The following is a 6,137-nucleotide window of genomic DNA, read 5'->3' as shown; positions in this document are numbered from 1 at the left end:
CATGATGCTTCTCCATGAATCATCCAGCTCCAAAGTGTCCCTGTGACCTGCTGTTTATAATGTTGATAAGGTAATGAGTCAAGAGGAATGGCTGAAAACAAAAGTGTGCATACATAGTAATTTAAATAAGAAATTATATGAATTAATATGAACAGACATTATATTCAAGAATGGCCGACAGCAAAGATATACATACATAGTAACTTAATTAAAAATGGTATGCAATTTGACATGGATAGGCATTATACTAAACAAATTTTTATATTTATGTTTTTCACTGAATGGCTTCATTAGGAGTGTACAGTATTCATTTATCACCGAATGGCTTACAGTAGTTAGAAACGTGGACATATTTCCCTGATCAGTTAATTGGAGAGGTTTATGAGAGCTTCATCATCTCCCTGGTATGCTGGCTTGAGCCTGGTAATGAATAACCATCATTGTTTCCATGTATGAGTATTTTGGCAATTAATTAATGACAGGGTATAGTTTCCTGTATGGCAGTGTTAAAGGCAGCTTGTGGGCAGTGTTTCTACGTATGTGAACCATCAGGTGCTCACTTGACTGAGGATGAATGGCTTTTTGGATGTTTTACACATTTGAATGTATGGTCAGAAACTTCTTGCAAACTTTCGTATCTTTGCCAATTCTGTGTCTGGGAAGCTGGCAGTACATAGGCTGAAGAGTATCCAGGGTAGTTAAACCATCTGATCAGGAGCGTTACATCTGATGATGAGTACTGCTGGTAATTTCTATTCTGGACAGAAATTTGGCTACAGGGTTTTTCTTTCTAGGAATGTGTTTATTGTGCACCCAAACTGATATTATGTCATTTTTTACGGAATGGATACGCTAAAAATATACAAATTGTTCTGTACAACACATTTTACCTGAAGAAATCTTAATTGTCGTAGAATTGTTTTTACATGAAAACTTCCTTTTTGAGTTGAGAGAGGAGGAGGGTTAATGTTGCTAAGAAATATAACAATGTGAAGTAATAATCAACGAAGAATTAAACCCCGATTCTCTCATGGCCACTTACCTTACCTTCTTACAATCTATTTAATACTGCAGAACAAAACAACTTTACCTTACGAGCTAACTTACAATATACTAAACATTAACATTCTTCTGATGTGCACAGCATACAAACACTAAGCACTGTTAATAGAGTAAATGAGTGCATCCTGGCAATTCTTCCTGGATATTTTTCTTTTTTTGATGCCATGACTTCTGACTTATTTTCTTGGCTTATTTTCCCTCATTTGCGATTTGGCTATGGGCCCGGTTTTGCATTGATAGCAAAAATATATTGTCTCCTAAAAATAAATCAATTTGGAATTTATCCCAGAGCATTTCCAGACATTAAGAGAAAAGAGAGAACAAGTAATGCGTGAACCACATGAAAACATATGCATTTTATTGAAGAATTTGGTTTCCCAATCAAAATCCCAAGATACTATTATGTGTAAACAGCCGACCTTGGTAACACTGACAGCAGCAAGGCGAAGGGTGCTCAAAGGAAAATCTAGTAAATAAGAGGCCTTTGGTAGTGAGGCATAGTCTCAAATACCCATTTCAGTACTTAATTTTACTATTCGTAAGTCAGAGTTAATACGATTGGTTTCCCCTTTTGAGGATATTTTTTTTCCTCACTTACCTATGAAGTAACACTGCAATGCTCAAGGTTAACAACAGATTGCATCAAAATTTTAGATCACGCAAACACTTTTCCTTCGTTAAACTGAAGCTGAGCTGGCAACATAAGTCTACATAACATTCGTTTTTTTTCCTAAAGGATATCGAATGGAGAATAAAGTTTGTTTTAGAAGTTTCTTATTTTCTACTGCCACGAGTGCAAATGATGCAAATAAAACAGTAAATTATATGAATAATCAGAATGCAAACGACGTGCTTGTTTAAGATCCCTTAGAAGTAATAGCAAAAGCCTTAGAACTTTTGTGATTCCACAATAATGATGATGATAATAATATTGTAACAACAAACTCTTCCAATGAGTCTCTTAGCATACAATTTCGTTGTTCAGTTTAACTGCAGGTTTGCTTTACAGTCCTAACATTTTCAAGGACTGGTGGAATAAGTGTCGCTCCGTAGTCAGTCCCTCTTCAGGTCCCGACCAAAAAACACACAGAATTAATGCATTAATCAAATGAATTAAATAAGAAAAACAGATGCGAATAAATTCTTACTGTACATTTCACGAATAGATGTATTTTTCAACAAACAAGCTGTCTGAAGTGGGAGCAAGTTAAAATTGTAAAGTCTCTGCTAAGCAAGTTTTCTATGGTGACGTCCCATTTTCTTTGCCTCTATAATTCGTCACACCTGGCGTGACGGGTCACACAAATCCAATCATTTAAACTATGTATATAATTGTTTACCTGTCTCCGATTTGTATACCATGTATTCTTCTTTCGCAGGCATCAAGATTGTATTCAACTTCAATTCTGTCCATTTGTATAATTTAAAGTGTACTCGTTCACTGTATTTATTGTTAATTATTATCGACCTCAGGTCACCCTTGTTCCCATTGTATTCCAGCGGCGCGACGTCAGTCTGCCGCTATATAAACCGCCTGGATCACCAATAAACATACCCCCACCAAAATCACTTTCATGTATCATAATAAAGTTTTCATTAACGTACCCATCTCACAGACTCATCATCAACATAGAGTTACGGGCTGCTCTAGAAGCAAGAGCCCGTGCTGGCACAAGGCCAGCTAAATCTAAAACAACAACAACAACCAATAAACCAGCAGTACCTTTTTCCTGCTCGTCTTATTTTGCACCTCTTAATTTCTTAAAAAGTCAGGCCAATCACTCAGATATTTTCAGAAAACCAAACTGACCAAGTGGCTTATTATTATTATTATTATTATTATTATTATTATTATTATTATTATTATTCGAGTATCTCAGAAAACCCTATCTCAAACAAACTTCATTGAACAGTATACGGTGGCTGGCTGGATGCGTTTAGTTTGTATTGTAGTTTCTCAGTCTCTCGAAACTGTAGCAGCAGGTAAATCATACAGCAGCTGTCCAAAGTTCATTTATTCCTTGACGTTTCATTAGAGCTCTCTACCATTTTTCAGAAGGTGAGTTTACAGAAATTTCTGGCGATTTTTCATTGATTGTTGAAGCTGGAGGGATGGGTGGCCCTCCCCCTCCTATTGGCTGGGAGCGAATGACTCACCTGGGAGTCTCGACGTAATTGCTGATTGGTTGGTGCCAGGTCCCGGAAGTTCTGGCCATAGGGAAAGCTGCCTGAAGTAGTGGGGAGCTGAATTGTTATCCTAGGGGCATACTTTGTCATTCTCCTGATGGCAGAAATGAGAAGAAGGGTCTCTTGGGTTACGTTCTGCGACGGTTTCCATCGGAGGATGAAGGCCTCCTTATATCAGAGGCGACTATGGTCGTTGTTGCTGTCCAGGATATTTGCGCTCCTTATGATCTGCTGGCGTTGGGGTCACTGCCGTCTGACCCGTGCTCCCCCGTGTAGCGTTGGTAAACCGCCCCTTCGTGTGGGTGAACGGCAATCCTCTTGGAGAGTCGAGTCATAGTCACAACAATATACAATAAGCAGCATCAATTCTCAGGCATGATATCTGGTAAACCACTCCTCTCCTCTTCATGGAATTGTTGCTAGCGACGGGGGTGTTCCTCATGAGGTACTGGGCAGTCTTACGATCCTTGTAGTAGATTGTAAGGTTGACTTTTTTGTCTGTATCGGTGAGTTTTACATGGGCACCAATGATGTTCTTCAGGGCTGCTTCGTCTTCTAGTCGGTGTTCATGTAGCCCCCTGTAGAACAGTCTCATGGTCTTCTCACTCTCACAGGGGAATGGTTCTCTTAATACCCCATGTCGATGGTATTTCTCGTCACTCTGGTGACCCGTCAGTAAGAATATCCATTATCCACCAGGGTTTCGGCGACATGTTCAAGCTCATCAGAAGTATTCCAAGAACTGTGAGAGGGCACGACGCATGTAGGTGTTCATGACTGAGGATTTATTTTTTTCGGGGCATCCACTATTGCCGCTGAGGCAGAGCCCCATGTCGCTGGGTTTACGATGGACCTGTGTGTGAAAGCCCTGATGAGTGCTGGTGGCACGGATGTCCAAAAAGGGAATGGTGCAATCCACACTTCCCTCACACGTGAAGCGAAGAACCGATTCCTCCCCAAAGGTGCACCTGAGTATCTCCATTTCATCATCGTCGGCAATGTTGACGAAGGTGTCATGACAAACGGAATGTATACAGCTGGTTTGGGTATCCTACTAAAAACACGCTGCTCAACAACCCCTATACAAAAGCTGGCAAACAGTACACCAAGAGAACCCAAGGCTACTCCATCGATCTGTGTCCACATTTGCCCCCATTGATCGATAAAAGGGGCATCCTTAGTGCAGATCTTAAGCAAGTGCCGTAGTGATGCCTCTGGAACATTCAATGTTGGGGTGGAATCGTCTTTGTAGACCAAGTCAAGGATCATCCATATAGTTTCAGCTATGGCCATGTTGGTGAAAACACTCTACATATCCAACGATGAGATGATGCCTTGGGATGGCGCAGAGAGGTCTTTCAAGAAACTCTATGGACGGAGCAATGCAGACTTTGCTGGGTGTGTATGGGGTCAAAAGTTTGTTCAAGGCCTTGGCCAGTTGGTAGGTCAGAGTCTGCATACCCAGTACCCAGAAAGGTAGAACAGAGACATTAGATATCCTGAATCATGGAAATCATTAAGAGCTAAAAACAACAGAGAACTGTTATCTAATAGTGAAGCAGTATTCGCCTCTGAATATGTGCACGAAAAACTGGGCTTGTAAGAGACCGCATTACGGTCTTACGGGCGCACGTGTGTGCGTCATCCATCGGAGGAAACAAGACAAAGCATCCCATTTTCTCTCTTTCAAGGAACGCAACTTCTACCATACAATATTTCTGTCTGTTTCTCCCTAACCATTGTTGTCTCAATTTATGTACAATCACCACTACTTGCATTGCCATGCAAGCATTCCAATCATGTACTCACAATGTTCCACCGAATCTTCTGTATCAAACTGTATGTATGTTTCTGTTTGTGAAGATGCCAAACGTTCACCATTTCACATATATTATGCTACTGCACTGTATTCATTAATCTGTCTCGAATCTCATGCAATTGGTCGTATGTGGAATTTCCTGGCCTTTCCATTGATATATGTTTTATCATTGTACGTTTATTATGTCTCTCACAATCGCCATCTGTTTGTCAGTCCACAAGCACAGATGTCCCAAGCGTAATCTCTGTTTTGCCTTGTCTGCGTGTAGAAACTACTTTGCGGCTCGCACCACCCAATAACAACTTCGAAAATTCTGTACATGCAACGGGCTGCTCTAGGAGCAAGAGCCGGTGCTGGCAAAAGGCTAGCTAAATCTAAAACAACAACTGTACATGCATTCAGTAAGGAACCACCAATAAACTAGACAACACCCAGCCAGTATGTCACCCAATACCATCCTTACAGGCTGAACTTCCCCACTGAAATAATGCAATTTACAATTAAAATTGCTGTAAATTTTTTCTCTTGGTAACCCAAGTCCAAAATCCCAGTTACGCAGAACCAATCTAAATAATGGTACTAGTTGCCAATATTGCTTATTCTTTTTAGGAAATAAAATTAATTTTGTAAAATGTTGCCAATTACATGGTGCTTTTTAATACAAGAGACATGTTCAACCAGACATTTTTGTTTAGATGTTTCAGAATTGAATGTAGCAGACGGCAACTGAAAACACGATACAAAACATGAATGAAGATTATAGCGTGGCAGCGTGGCTGCTTGCCCAAAAACTTTGTATGCAACCATAATACTCACCTGAATCTTCTTGCATTCAAAGTAATGAAATATCTACCTGAAACTGTAGAAGGATCTTTGAAGTTGCAGAATTTTCTTCAAAAGGGTGTCTGGAACAGTAAGATATTAAAACAAATATTTAGGAAATATCGTGTTGAGTTACATTTTTAAAGTTCGGGAATACAGTTAGTAAACATTTATAGCAATCTTGTACAGCTGCATGGATATTTTAAAAAGAAAAATTATTCTCGCCAATGGAGATCAGTCACAAGCA

The sequence above is a fragment of the Macrobrachium rosenbergii genome, chromosome 3, assembly GCF_040412425.1.
Source record: "Macrobrachium rosenbergii isolate ZJJX-2024 chromosome 3, ASM4041242v1, whole genome shotgun sequence".
Taxonomy (NCBI): Eukaryota; Metazoa; Arthropoda; class Malacostraca; order Decapoda; family Palaemonidae; genus Macrobrachium; species Macrobrachium rosenbergii.
Note: the sequence above shows the minus strand (reverse complement) of the source record.